Source organism: Peromyscus eremicus, chromosome 8b (genome assembly GCF_949786415.1).
Source record: "Peromyscus eremicus chromosome 8b, PerEre_H2_v1, whole genome shotgun sequence".
In the NCBI taxonomy this organism is placed as follows: Eukaryota; Metazoa; Chordata; class Mammalia; order Rodentia; family Cricetidae; genus Peromyscus; species Peromyscus eremicus.
In genome coordinates, this window is record NC_081424.1 from 41,751,065 (window position 1) to 41,764,424 (window position 13,360).

General features: G+C 42.2%; 1 pseudogene; it reads left to right on the forward strand.

Moving 5' to 3' along the window:
• The first annotated feature begins 947 nt into the window (after positions 1 to 947).
• LOC131918288 (cytosolic 5'-nucleotidase 3A-like) lies at positions 948 to 2,099 on the forward strand (annotated as a pseudogene).
• The last annotated feature ends 11,261 nt before the right edge of the window (positions 2,100 to 13,360 follow it).

Consider the following 13,360-nt stretch of genomic DNA (forward strand, 5'->3'; position numbering starts at 1 on the left):
AAAACAATAAGTATTCTATGACACATGCTGTGCTTAGTAGGATATAATGCTTGTGGAAAAGGGAAAAGGCTGAAGAAATTAACAAAATGTACATAATCTCTTTGCAACCGATGGAGACCACTACAGAAAACCGCAACCAATCAAAATGCAGAGTTGTGAAGCCTATTCCTAATGGATATATCTTCAAAACACTCATGCTCCCAAGGCTCAGGTAACGCTGCCGAAGAGGGGGTAGTGAAAAATTGTAAGACCCAGAGGATCAAGAAATTTTCTTTCTTTCTTTCTTTTTTTTTTTCCTTTTTTTTTCTTTTTGGTTTTTCGAGACAGGGTTTCTGTGTGTCGTTTTGGTGCCTGTCCTGGATCTCACTCTGTAGACCAGGCTGGCCTCGAACTCACAGAGATCCGCCTGGCTCTGCCTCCCGAGTGGTGGGATTAAAGGCGTGCGCCACCACTGCCTGGCCTCCAGAAATTTTCTGTGAGATTTTGTCTCCTAGTGATATCAGAAGCTACACCCATGAAGTCTCACCAACATGACTGCTCAAACATGAACTGAACAAGTATGACACCAATGAACATACCAAACTGGACAGAGAAAAGCCCACGAGGCTTCAAGCCTACATAAATAACTATAGGCAGCTGAGGAAAGCTAGGCGTGGAAGAAGTGATCTTCCCCAGTGCCAAAGAGTCATCCCTGAAAACATACACACAAGTAACATTATGTGGACTCAACAGGTTATATTTAGGAATATTTATGTATATACATATATGCATGCAATAATAATTAGTTAAAAAAAAAAAAAAGAGGCCATAAATTTGAAAGAGAGCAGGGAGGGGGATGTAGGAGGTTTAGAGGGAGGAAAGGGAAAAATGTTTTAATTAAATTATAATCTCGGCCGCGCGGGGCGGGGCTCCGGACTGGTGTGCGGCGTGCTGCCGCGCCCCTGGGCTCGTAGCCGCGGGTCTTGGGGTTTCCGCGCGGCACGCGGGCTTGTCCATGGACCGCGCACGGCCGTGGCGCGGGTGGGCGCGGTGGCGAGCGCCAGCGTGTGCGCGGTGGTGGCGGGCGTGGTGCTGGCCCAGTACATATTCACCTTGAAGAGAAAGACGGGCCGCAAGACCAAGATCATCGAGATGATGCCAGAATTCCAGAAAAGCTCAGTTCGCATCAAGAACCCTACAAGAGTAGAAGAAATTATCTGTGGTCCTCATTAAAGGAGGAGCTGCCAAACTCCAGATAATAACAGACTTTGATATGACACTAAGTAGGTTTTCCTACAATGGAAAAAGATGCCCAACATGTCATAATATCATTGACAACTGTAAACTTGTTACAGACGAATGTCGTAGAAAGTTACTGCAGCTGAAGGAGCGGTATTACGCTATTGAAGTTGATCCTGAGCTCACTGTGGAAGAGAAGTTCCCTTACATGGTAGAGTGGTATACTAACTCACATGGTTTGCTTGTTGAACAAGGTATACCAAAAGCCAAACTTAAAGAGATTGTGGCAGACTCTGATGTCATGCTCAAGGAAGGATATGAGAATTTCTTTGGTAAACTTCAACAGCACGGCATCCCTGTGTTCATACTTTCGGCTGGTATCGGTGACGTGCTTGAAGAAGTTATATGTCAAGCTGGAGTTTATCATTCAAATGTCAAAGTAGTATCCAACTTCATGGATTTTGATGAAAATGGAGTGCTGAAAGGATTCAAAGGAGAACTAATTCATGTGTTCAACAAACACGATGGTGCCTTGAAGAATACAGACTATTTCAGCCAGCTGAAAGACAACAGCAACATCATTCTGCTGGGGGACTCCCAGGGAGACTTGAGGATGGCAGATGGCATAAGCCAACGTTGAACACATTCTGAAAATTGGATATCTGAATGATAGAGTAGATGAGCTTTTAGAAAAATACATGGACTCTTACGATATTGTTTTAGTAAAAGAAGAATCACTGGAGGTCGTCAACTCGATTTTACAAAAGACACTATAAACAAACCGTTTGTGAGAGGACGTCTCCCATGGGTGCAGCTGAAACCAGCACTGGCCAGCTTGAGGAAAGACTCTTATTTATAACACATCCCTGCTCTTGGCCTTCTCTCTTGCCTTCTGATGGGAGCCTTCTTCTCTGCAGACGGGTTGAACCTATAAACTGCAGCCCCTTCTTCCCGCCTCCATCATGATACTCACCAGATTTTTTAAGGCAATTAAAAATGATCTTAAGGCAAAAATTAGAAAATTAACTTCCTTTTCCAAAGTGGATTTTGTAGTTTGGTGTTCTGCAGTTTCTGGGCACTTTACCAGGTGAGTGTGGAGGCTCAGAAGCCACCGTCTCGGTTGATGGTGTCTCCCATTTTAACCACTGCCAACTTTGTACTTCGGGTGGAGTGCGATGAGACCATCTCCTGAAATTGTGTTTTCTTTGGTTCTTTTGTCTGGAAAAATATTTGCCAGGGAAGTCCGGCACTTAGTATGTGAAACCTGTTGGTGTCTGCATCACTGACATTACAGATATTCTGTGTGAAACACTGAAAATAAACCTGAGATGGAAAAAAAAAATTATAATCTCAAAACCTACTTAAATAATGGAGGAATTATCAAAAAGATACAGGAATCACTTGAAGGAGTTATTTTATCCTGAATATGAGGGATTTAAACAAAATAATGTCAGAAATAGGCTGTTACAGAATAAAAATATCCATGATTTTTGCCAGGCATGGTAGTACATGCCTTAAACCCAGCACTCTGGAGGCAGAGGCAAGCAGATCGCTGTGAGTTGGAGGCCAGTCTGTTTTACATAGCAAGTTCCAGGTCAGCCAGGAGTACCATAGTGAGACCCTGTCTCAAATATATAAATCTAGATTTTTTTCTCCTATAAATAACTACAAAAGGCAATAAAAAAAAAGAAGAGAAAGCTTTCTGTGACAATAGAGTTCCAATAAGTGATAATGAGGGTGAAAGCCAGTATCTTCAAATACTCCACAGCAATCATGACGTTAGGAAAGAATTATCGGAGGGTAAAATTAGAAGGGTCTCAAAAGGTATTCCCAACAAAAACTAGCCAGTTACAGAGAAAACGCTTTACAGTCGAGAAATCCGGCTGATGTCACTTTAACCAAATGATCCCAGTCAATGTCAGTCGAGGCTGGACAAGTTAACACTGGGCGCGTCTCGCTATGAAACAGTAAGAAACTCACAATGTGACTTCGAGAGCAGTTTACAAAGGCACGACCCAAATTTATTCACAAAGGAACCTTAGAGGAACCCAAATTTTAAAGACTGTTTTTAAAAAAAATCTGGCCGGGCGGTGGTGGCACACGCCTTTAATCCTAGCACTCGGGAGGCAGAGGCAGGCGATCTCTGTGAGTTCAAGGCCAGCCTGGTCTACAGAGCGAGATCCAGGAAAGGCGCAAAACCCTGTCTCGAAAAACAAACAAACAAACAAACAAACAAACGAAAAACAAAAAAAACCCCAAAACCAAACAAACAAACAAACGAAAACTGGCCAGTATTTTTTTAAAGAGTCATGGATGACAGAGGAAGACTGAGGAGGCGTTCTGGACTTCAGCGACAGACACCGAGCAAGTGAAGCAGCTGGGATAAAGACGGAAGGAGGCCTTTGTGCTCCAGGTCATGCACTACCGGATTGGTCTTGGAAGAGACATGACAAGAGCATGTCACCCTGGCTGAGACCCGGGAATTCAGCGGGGGAAGTGGTAAAATTTGCATCAAGCTTGTTGGCCACGAATAGAATCGTGCCAATATTAATTTCCTGGTTTTGATCACTGAAGTTATGTAGGCCGTTAACATTTGAGAATCTGCTGCACTGTTTGGGTGACTTCTTTATATGGGTAAAACTCATTTAAAAATGAAAGTTTACATTTCTATTTTAAAAGTCTTAAGACAGCAGCAAGGACAAATGAATTATTTTTGAAAATCTAGCATAATATATGGGGCTGTTTAATAAGCAACAGAGTAATAGCACAGGGTGACAGGATGGGCTTTGAAACCATACAGATGTGGGCTCAACTCCGGCCTTGTGTAATGCAGACTAGTTAATCTCTATAAGCCTCAGTTTCCTTGCCTGTGGAATGGGTGGTCATAATAACACCTACTTTATATGATTTATTATTACTGCCAATATTTATATCTATATGATGATTACTTCTAATATTCATAAGGAACTTATTTTAAGCTCAGCCAACAGAATTTTAGCAGTTGTTGTTGTTATTGTGATGACTGGCCACATCAATGACTAGCTGACACCTTGTAAACAAACTGCCTACTGTGCACTGACAGGTCTCCTAAAAGCCAGAGAGATACCCCATAAATTATGCTTCTAATATTTTTGAGGTACCTCCCTGTAACTAAATACCACACATGGACATTTGAACTTACAAAACTCACAAACACCGATTATGTTTTTAAAACCTGATTTATAGGTCTCTCTTGAGGTTTGCTTTCAATTTTTGGAGTGGCAGGTCTATGCCACAGGACAATGGTTTATGTATTGACTTAAGCAGACTTAGAAAGGACTACCACTGGGCGACTTAAGTCTGTGGAGACGCTGGCTTAATACTAAGTCTTAACAACATCGACTCTTCCAGAGGGGCAAAGAGAAGCCAAACTCCCTGGCTTGTCTTTTTAAAGCACACTCTGAACTACTCAGATGTGATGACATAGACCAAATATTTGAGGTTAAGTATTGCTTGTAGGTTCATGCCTTCTCCTTTAATCCATTTCTTGAGATAAGTCCAGGATAAATAATGAGCAAGCACAGAAGGGTGAGTGTGGCTAAACATGATCCCGTTCCAGTGCTAAGTCAAACACTGAGATGTCTGGTGTTTCTAACAATGCATGCGTTTTCGGAGAAGGCTGTAAGATCAAGGGTCTTCCATGGCAAGTATTCCATTTATAAATAAGGAGTACAAACCATCACAAACAAAACATGCCACTCTGCTGTCTTGTAAATATTTCCAATAACAATTTAAGGCTAAGAACAAAGGCTAAATTCCTGAATAAATCCTCTTATCTTCCAAATCTGGTCTCAGGTTTTAGAAACCCTCACTTCTGGATATTAACCAAAGAGAGTTTCCATCCAGCTACTGAGGAGGGCAGGTCAAATTCATGCTAATTTTAACCTAAGCAGAGACATTTTCTAATCCCTTCTGAGTCCTTGTTGATCTCTGTGCACTCTGAGGGTGGATTCCAAAGCACCTTCATGCACTTGGAATGGACTTCTAACTGTAGCTAAGATCCAGAGTATCAAGCCAGTATTTTCTAAGTCATTGTCGCCATCCCCATGGTCATCCAGCCTCCCAGTTCTACATTCCAGCCTCTGAAGCAGCAGACTCCATTCTTTAAGATTCCTCTTCATCTTGGCTTTTAAATTTCACGACTAGAAGCTTCTTCCAAGGGGTCCTTTGTTTTTCTGATTATCCTTTTTCTTCCTTTCGTTCCATTTTATTCTACTTATTGCTTTGTTTGCTTGTTTCAAAGTGGGTCTTGTTATGTATCTCAGGTAGGCCAGGAACTCATTTTCAGCCCAGGTTAGGCTCCAATTTGTGGCAATCCTTCTGCTTCAGACTCCCAATAGGACTCTCTTATTGTCTGTTAGTACTGTTTTTGCTTGTTGCTCAGTTTCATTTGAAGGAGAAAAGGTTGATTGTGCCTTGTGAACCACTAAGGTAAGTTTTATAAGTAGAAGAACTCTGCCTCATGTAAATTATATGTGTCATAATTAGGGTATACATTTTCACTGAATCAGCAAATAGTACTATATTCATTATTACTTCAGTTAAAGTACATCTTGAGCAACTCAACACTTTATGTAGTTCCTATAAATTGCATAACAAATGTGAAAAATCTTCATTTATAAAACAAGAGGACTAATTACCTCAGATTGTTTTCATAATTCTCTTGCTGTTGAGGATCACTCATTAATTTCATCCAAGTATTAGCCACGCCTTCGGATGGGCTAGAGCTGTATACATGATGGAAAAATCCACCCCCTGCTCTGGCTTGAGTCTAATTTCCTTGAGTTATCTGGTGCTACTTTCTGCAGTTTGTTTCTTACATAATCATAACACCTGGACTTAATTTGGAACTTTTATTTCTGAGGCATTTTCAGATATATCATATCATTTGTTATGCTGATTATACACGCTGAGAAACTACCAGTGAGTCACGTGACCGAGATCAAAACCAGAACTACAATAAGAAAAGTCCTTGGCTTTAATAGTCATGTTCTTTCTTCATCGCCATAATTAGTAAGCTTTCCTTTGGGATGCAATTAACTACTGAAATTGTATTTTGCTTACTTCCCACACTGTTCAACTTGGGGGCACTCCTGTTGCCTAAGGTAAAGGGTGTCTCTAGAGTTTCCGCGAGAAGAAAACAGCAGAAGAAAACAGCAGAAGCTGTAGTTGGTTACTGTACATTTGGCCAACAGACATTCAGTGAGTGCCAAGTACAACACATTGAGCCACTTCAGACAGTAGAGCAGTCAAGCTTACACAGCTCATGCCCTCATTGGGTAGAGAGTCCTGTGCAAGCGCAGGTCAGTGTTACACAACCTGGGAAGCTCGGATGAGCAGGTGCAGCAACATACTTGGGTTCCCCCCGAATGATTATGTCCATCAGGACACAGAATTGAATTTCTCAGATTGCCTCGATCGTCGTACACTGGCTGAAATTTATCAGTCTTGTTTTCCCCCCTCATTCCCCAGGCAGCATCCCTTCATTTTAAGTTATCACTTCCAAATAACTCTGCATTTCAGAGGAGATCCCAACACTGCCTTAGGCACAGACCACTCTCAAAGATCTGATGGATCCTCAGTGGTCCACTAAGCTTGATAAATTTGTCCTCCCCTAAGAAGTAGACAGTTGTCCCTATTATATTGTCAGTGGTGCAGGACAGGACCAGACAAACAAGTGCCACATGGTGGATTTCTTCTTTAGAAATACACACCTTTAATCCCAGCACTTGGGAGGCAGAGCCAGGCGGATCTCTGTGAGTTCGAGGCCAGCCTGGTCTACAGAGTGAGATCCAGGACAGGCACCAAAACTACACTGAGAAACTCTGTCTTAAAAAACAAAAAACAAATGAAGAAGAAGAAGAAGAAGAAGAAGAAGAAGAAGAAGAAGAAGAAGAAGAAGAAGAAATAGAAGAACTAGAGGAAAGAAGAAGAAATAGAAGAAGAAGGAGGAGGAGGAGAAAGAGAGAGAGAGAGAGAGAGAGAGAGAGAGAGAGAGAGAGAGAGAGAGAGAGAAAGAAAGAAAGAAAGAAAGAAAGAAAGAAAGAAAGAAAGAAAGACAGATAGACACTTTGGGTAAGCGGTATATCTTAATATGCCTAAGCTTACCCTATTTTGCCTCTAGGGTCAACAGAAGTATAAAAAGATTTCCAACTTTCTTCAGAATATGTACCAGGAGACTGGCTTAATAAAAAAGAATAACAATGTAGCAAGCAAGTTGTACAGCAAAACTAGATTAAGACACTCACAGAAAGGGTGTTTGAAAGATAAATATAATAGCATATGCCCACAGTACCAGCTCTTCGGAGGTAGAAGAAGTAAGATCAAATGTTCAAGGCCAAACTAAAGAAAAGAAAGAATATTTGATAAAGAGATTGGATTTCCAATCAGCTCAGAATCCCACCTTTATCAAGTGATAAAATGCACATCCTTGTAGACTGGCTTAAGGATGCTGCTATCTTTTTTTTTTCCAAAGAGTAAATTATACAGGGTATCTTTTTCATGGATAGATACTGCTAATATGGATGGACTGGGGAACTGCTGGGATGATAGGAGAAAGGAAAAAGAAAAGTCATCAGATTTTATACATACTACATTTCTGAATTACCACAGGTGAGAGGGAGCTGAAAAAATCCAAAATGAAGAAGGGCAGTGATTAAAAGTCTGTGCACATCTTTCATCATCATGTCTTTTCAGAGACGTTGCTAAGAGCTCCTTGTAGCGTTCATATCACGGACTATCAAGAGGCAGATGTTGTCTCCGTTTGTAAAGGTACAGAAGGGAGTGAAAGGACTGTTGATATCTGCAAAGGAGTCGGAGGCAAAGTCAGTTTCTAAAACCTTCACTTACTGTGCATAACTAAGAGCGTCTGACCTGAGGAAGGCAAACCTATCCTTTCAAATCCAGCCCTGCAACTTAATACCTCTGTGTCTTGAGGCCACCTAACTATGGAAGTCTCAGTTTTTCTATCTGCAAAGTGAGAAAATGCTACAGATTGAAAGAAAAAAAAATGGCTGAATTGTTCATCATTCTTGGTATTCATTATTATTAATTAATGATTTATTTTTATAATGCTAATGATGTATATATGGGCATATGAATGCAGGTAACAGCAGAGTTCAAGAGGATGTCAGATCCCTTGGAATTGGAGTTACAGATCCAATGTGGGTACTGAGACTTAAACTCACATCCTTCGCAAGAGCAGTATCTGCTCTTAACTGCTGATCCATCTCTCCAGCCTTGCTAGTACCCATTCTTTTGCCATGCTATCTTTCAGTTCTTCTCCAAAGAAATTAATGGCAGGGGTGTATTAAACATGCTAAGCCTTAGCCATGTGGCTTGGTTTAGCTAATGAGATATTAACAGGCCTGTGACAAGCAAAAGGTTGGAAGGGACTTAACTGGATTATTCAAAGCTTGTGGGCAGAGTTTATACCTTTGCAGTAGCCTACTGAACATAACCAACCAGCCCAGCACATTGGAAGGTAAGGGATGTGGAGGAGCCGACCTGCCCCAGTCATCCTGCCTGAGACCAGGCTAGACCATACTCAAGTGAGTCGAGCTCTACATAGTGTAGCCAAGATCAGTAGATCTGTTTAGCCCTATATGCCAATGTGTTATGTGGCCACAAGGTTCTATGAGCTTTTTGTTACACAGTATTGGTGTTATGGTAAATCACCAACACCTGACCCTAGTACCTATTAACTCTGCATCTACCTCATAATAACAGTCATATTGATGTGCTATTCCTTTCCATGAACAATTACAGAATATGCAAATGTATGGGAAATTCATCTACGAATCTAAAACACTATCTTTCGCTGACAAGTATTCCAAAATCATGTCATTTACCAGTTTTTGTGAAGGACTAAGATGATTCAGGTGTATTTTAAAGCTAATAAATATCCTGAGCTCTGTTCTACAAGGTAAGCTGTTCATTTCTTTCTACAAGATTTATACTGTTCAATATTTTTAAAACAAACTCAACCACACACACACACACACACACACACACACACACGCACGCACACACACACACACACACACACACACACCACAAAGACATTCAAATCCACAGTCTACTGAGAGAAGCGAAGCCTGGCTTCATGACTAAACCTGAGTTATATTGCCGCAGGGGAGGGATGGGCAGGAAACAGTGTTTACCACCATCCCTCTCCTCTCTCCCTATTTGGGCAATCCTCTCGAGGTGGTTTAATATGATGGGAAATGTGAGCTTCAGAAACTAAATTCTGGCCCTGCCCCTCTGTGATCTTGAGCAGATTAAACTTTGGAGACCTGGGTTGCCTCACTCCTTGAATGAGAAGAACCGGAACCTCCTCAGGTTGCTGCGAGGGTCCTATAACGTTGCAGCTGTAAAAGCCTCCCAGCTGTGGCTGGCACACAGTAAACACTCAGTAAATCCTTGCCACCATCACCAGCTACTCCTCAGCTGAGTCCGAGGGCTTGCAGCCCCATTTCCACCTTTGCTAGATTCTGTGGGCCCCATGGCTGTCTGTGGCGGGTGAGCCAAAAATGACTTGATTCAAAACAGGTACTGGCACTGTACCTGCCACGGGGCTCCCTTCAGACTCCACAGTCCAGTGGAGGAAGAGCCACACTCAATGACATAAAAGGAGAAGGGGGGCCAAGGAGAATGTGGACAAATGCCAGGAATGATGTTTTTCTGTTTTTCATAAATTCTAAGCCATCTCATCCAGCCTCTTAGAAGAAAGGGGAATTCAAAGAGACTTTCAACTTCAGGCAATAACTCTGCCCACTACCACTCAGACAAATCAAATGGCTTTCCCCTAGCCAGCCAGGCAAGTAGGTAGACTGTGCTTCCTGGAGACACCAGTGTCCCTGATGTTTGAACTATTTCTCTCATTGGTTTAGGGAAACTGATAACTGGAACTATAGTCTGCTCTCACTGTTGCCATACTTCCCAAGTAGGGATCAAGGGCAGAAGCCACCAAATTATTCTCTCTTCTTCATAAAACCACATCCTGGTCTTTGCATCTCTTCTCCACTCCCCCTGATATCGAGGAGATGGCTGTTCGACCTCTCGGGGCTTTTGCAAGTTCTCTTGCTGTGGTCCCCAGATGCTCAAACAAGGCAAGACATCCATGCCAACGCTACAGACATTCCCAATTCTCATCTTGAGTCCCGCTCAGCTAATGCTACCCAACCCAGCAGGATGAACAATGAGTACCAGATGAAAGTGAGGCCCACATCAATGCCAACGCTATAAAATTCCTGAAATCACTGCCACCTTATAAAAGTTAACAATACAAACTTTCTCCCATTATCAATTCAGTCTGCTGCTTCCACAGGCAAACCTCGGTCCAGAGTTCGGCTCTACTTTTTCCCCCTTCCCTGGCTCTGTCACAGGCAAAGGGGACGGCGTTTGGGGATCTGGTGGAATCTAGGGGCCTCTGGCAGCTGTGCCCTGGGCTGCCTGCCAGTATAATTAGACTAGAGACTTAACACCGCCAATCACTGATTATTTCATCCCCACATCTTTTCTCTTTTCTCTACAATACCTAAGGGTCAAAAGTACACACGACTATCACAGCATCAGCCTTTACCCCCCAGAATTCAGAAGCACAAACCAATTTCCAGTTCATACTATATCATTGATTTCTATCTGATGACAGTTCCCAAGCAGAACAGGCTTGCCCAGAGCCCAGCACGGGTCATATGCCAGACCTCTACTTGAGTGCCAGCAGCAGACCATTGTAAAGACTTGGGGCTGTCCAGGTCTTCGGGGAAACAAATGAAGAGGACATCCGGTTCCTTCCACTGAGTCCAGCCATGGAGATTGTGCCAACTGTTTGAATTCAAGACTTTGGAAGTCAAGCTGGTGAAAGAGAGAGTATCCTCATCAAGACATGAATTGTGCCATGTGTTCCTTGCTGAGCTTTGCCCACATAACTGGACACCTATGCACTATGAAAATGGCAACTTAAAAGCAAAGACTCGAGATGATCCATCACATCAACTGCCTGCTCCGCTGTTGCCAGAAGTAATCACCACGAAGAGATAACGCCATTGGTATTCGAATTTAAATGTTATAATAATAATAAAGTCTACGGTTGCCTTCAGGTTAGTTTATAATAAAAATAACTTCTCAATCCTGGAAAACTTATCCAGTTTCTTTCTCCTTCTTCTTCTCCACTTAATGACTGAAGTTATTATTTCCATGGTGGTCTCCAAAACCACATTTGGTTTCTATGTAGATTGGCATGTCACCTCCAGCAATTTTCCCGGCTGAATTTCCCTCTCAAGAGACTATGATTAAAATATCAATCCAGTTTCTGAACTAATTTAGGGAAAGAGTTATATAAATACCTAACACAGGAATTCTTCACTAGTATCCCCTCTTCTCTTTTAATGTCTCACAGGAAAGTTACCAAAGTGGAAACAACACATCTGTCCCCATGCTGATGGTCCTCCCGGTGTCTCAAATGTGAAAATGAGAGCATGTAAGCCCAAGTCCCACATGTACGCTTCCAATGAGCAGAAATGAACTGGAGAACATCTGGAATCTAAGCCGTGCTACCTTGGCTGCCCAGCTGTCTGGCAGTGGTGGCCTCTGCAAAAAGGGGGCATTAGACAGCGGGCTTGCTCAGTAATCCAAAAGGACAGCACCCTCTGGTAGTGTTAATTCACTTGTTTGTCCTGCTGCCTGGAAACCATCCAGAAATGCAAATCCATCACTCAGCAAGCATTTACTGAAGCTGCCTCTGGGCCTAGTATTGGGCTAAATCCTCGCTTCTGAGCAGCTTACACTCTAATTACTGTAATTAGAGACCAATTGAGTATTAAACTCTGTGACAGTAAGTAGGAGTTGGAAGCAAGCGATCACTGTGGGCTGGGGTATTTGGGAGAGATCTCATAGAGATTGCAGGCCTTTGAGAAAAATAACACAATAATGTGGAGGTTTCCACCGCTGATACGGGAGCTTAGGATAAAAAGATCACTGATGGGGTGTTGGGTAATGTGGAAGGGACACATTGGGGAAGGTAGGCATTGGCTCTCCTGGTGTCCTGCCAGAGTCCCTCATCACAAAGAAAATGGAATTTCTGTCAGGTCAAAAGGAAATTCAGAGAAAGGAGTCAGAGAGATGGTTCAGCAGTTAAGATCATGTACTGCTCTTGCACTGGGTGACTCCCGACTGCCTGCAACTCCGTCTCCAAGAGAACCCAATCCCTGAGCACCCGCATGCAGGTGCACATGCCTATATACAGATAAACATGGACAGACATACAACTAAAAATTTTTAGGAAGGAAATAACAATCCCCCCTGAAACCATTTATCATTTGAATCATGATGGTAATATTGCTGATATTAAAAAAAAAATCAGAAATCATTAATTTACTTTGGTCTCTAATATAGAAGTATCATTGAAGAAAATAACTTCCTACAGAAGCCAGCAGAGGCCACATGCCGAGCTGAAGGCATGATGCTGCAAAGTCAGGATGGGTCGTTCCCCAAAGGCCAAAGCAGGAAGAGGGAGGTAATTGGTGAGACCCCCCACATAAGGATCAGCATGACAGAGCAGTCATAGTCCATCTGTTCATCTGCTCCAAGAATGGTCCAGAGCTAACTTGTGAGTTTCAATCTAAGTTATTATGGAAACAGTAATGGTTTATTTTCCTTTCATTATTAACTTTGCATTCATCTAAATGTTTCTAATAAACTATGAGCATTATGCGACAGAAACCCCATCTGATGAGTGTTGCGTGGAATGGTTTCTATGTGCTTTTAACTGGGAGAGAGAGAGAGAGAGAGAGAGAGAGAGAGAGAGAGAGAGAGAGAGAGAGAGAGAAAGAAAGCCGAAAAGATTTGGCACTATAGTAACTGTCGTTAAAGAGGACAAATGCTTGAAAACCTTTTGACATAATCCTAAGTAAACTGCATCTATTCTAAATCCAAATAAAATGGTACATTATGTTTTCTCCTTGCTACTCTTAAAAAATTAGTATATAAAGAAATTGCACAGTTGAGGCCAAAATAAATATCTCAGTGTCTCTAATCTCACTTCCATATTTATAAACAAAGTTTTAGATAGTCATGGCAACGAGGTAAAGCCGTGCTGGGAGCC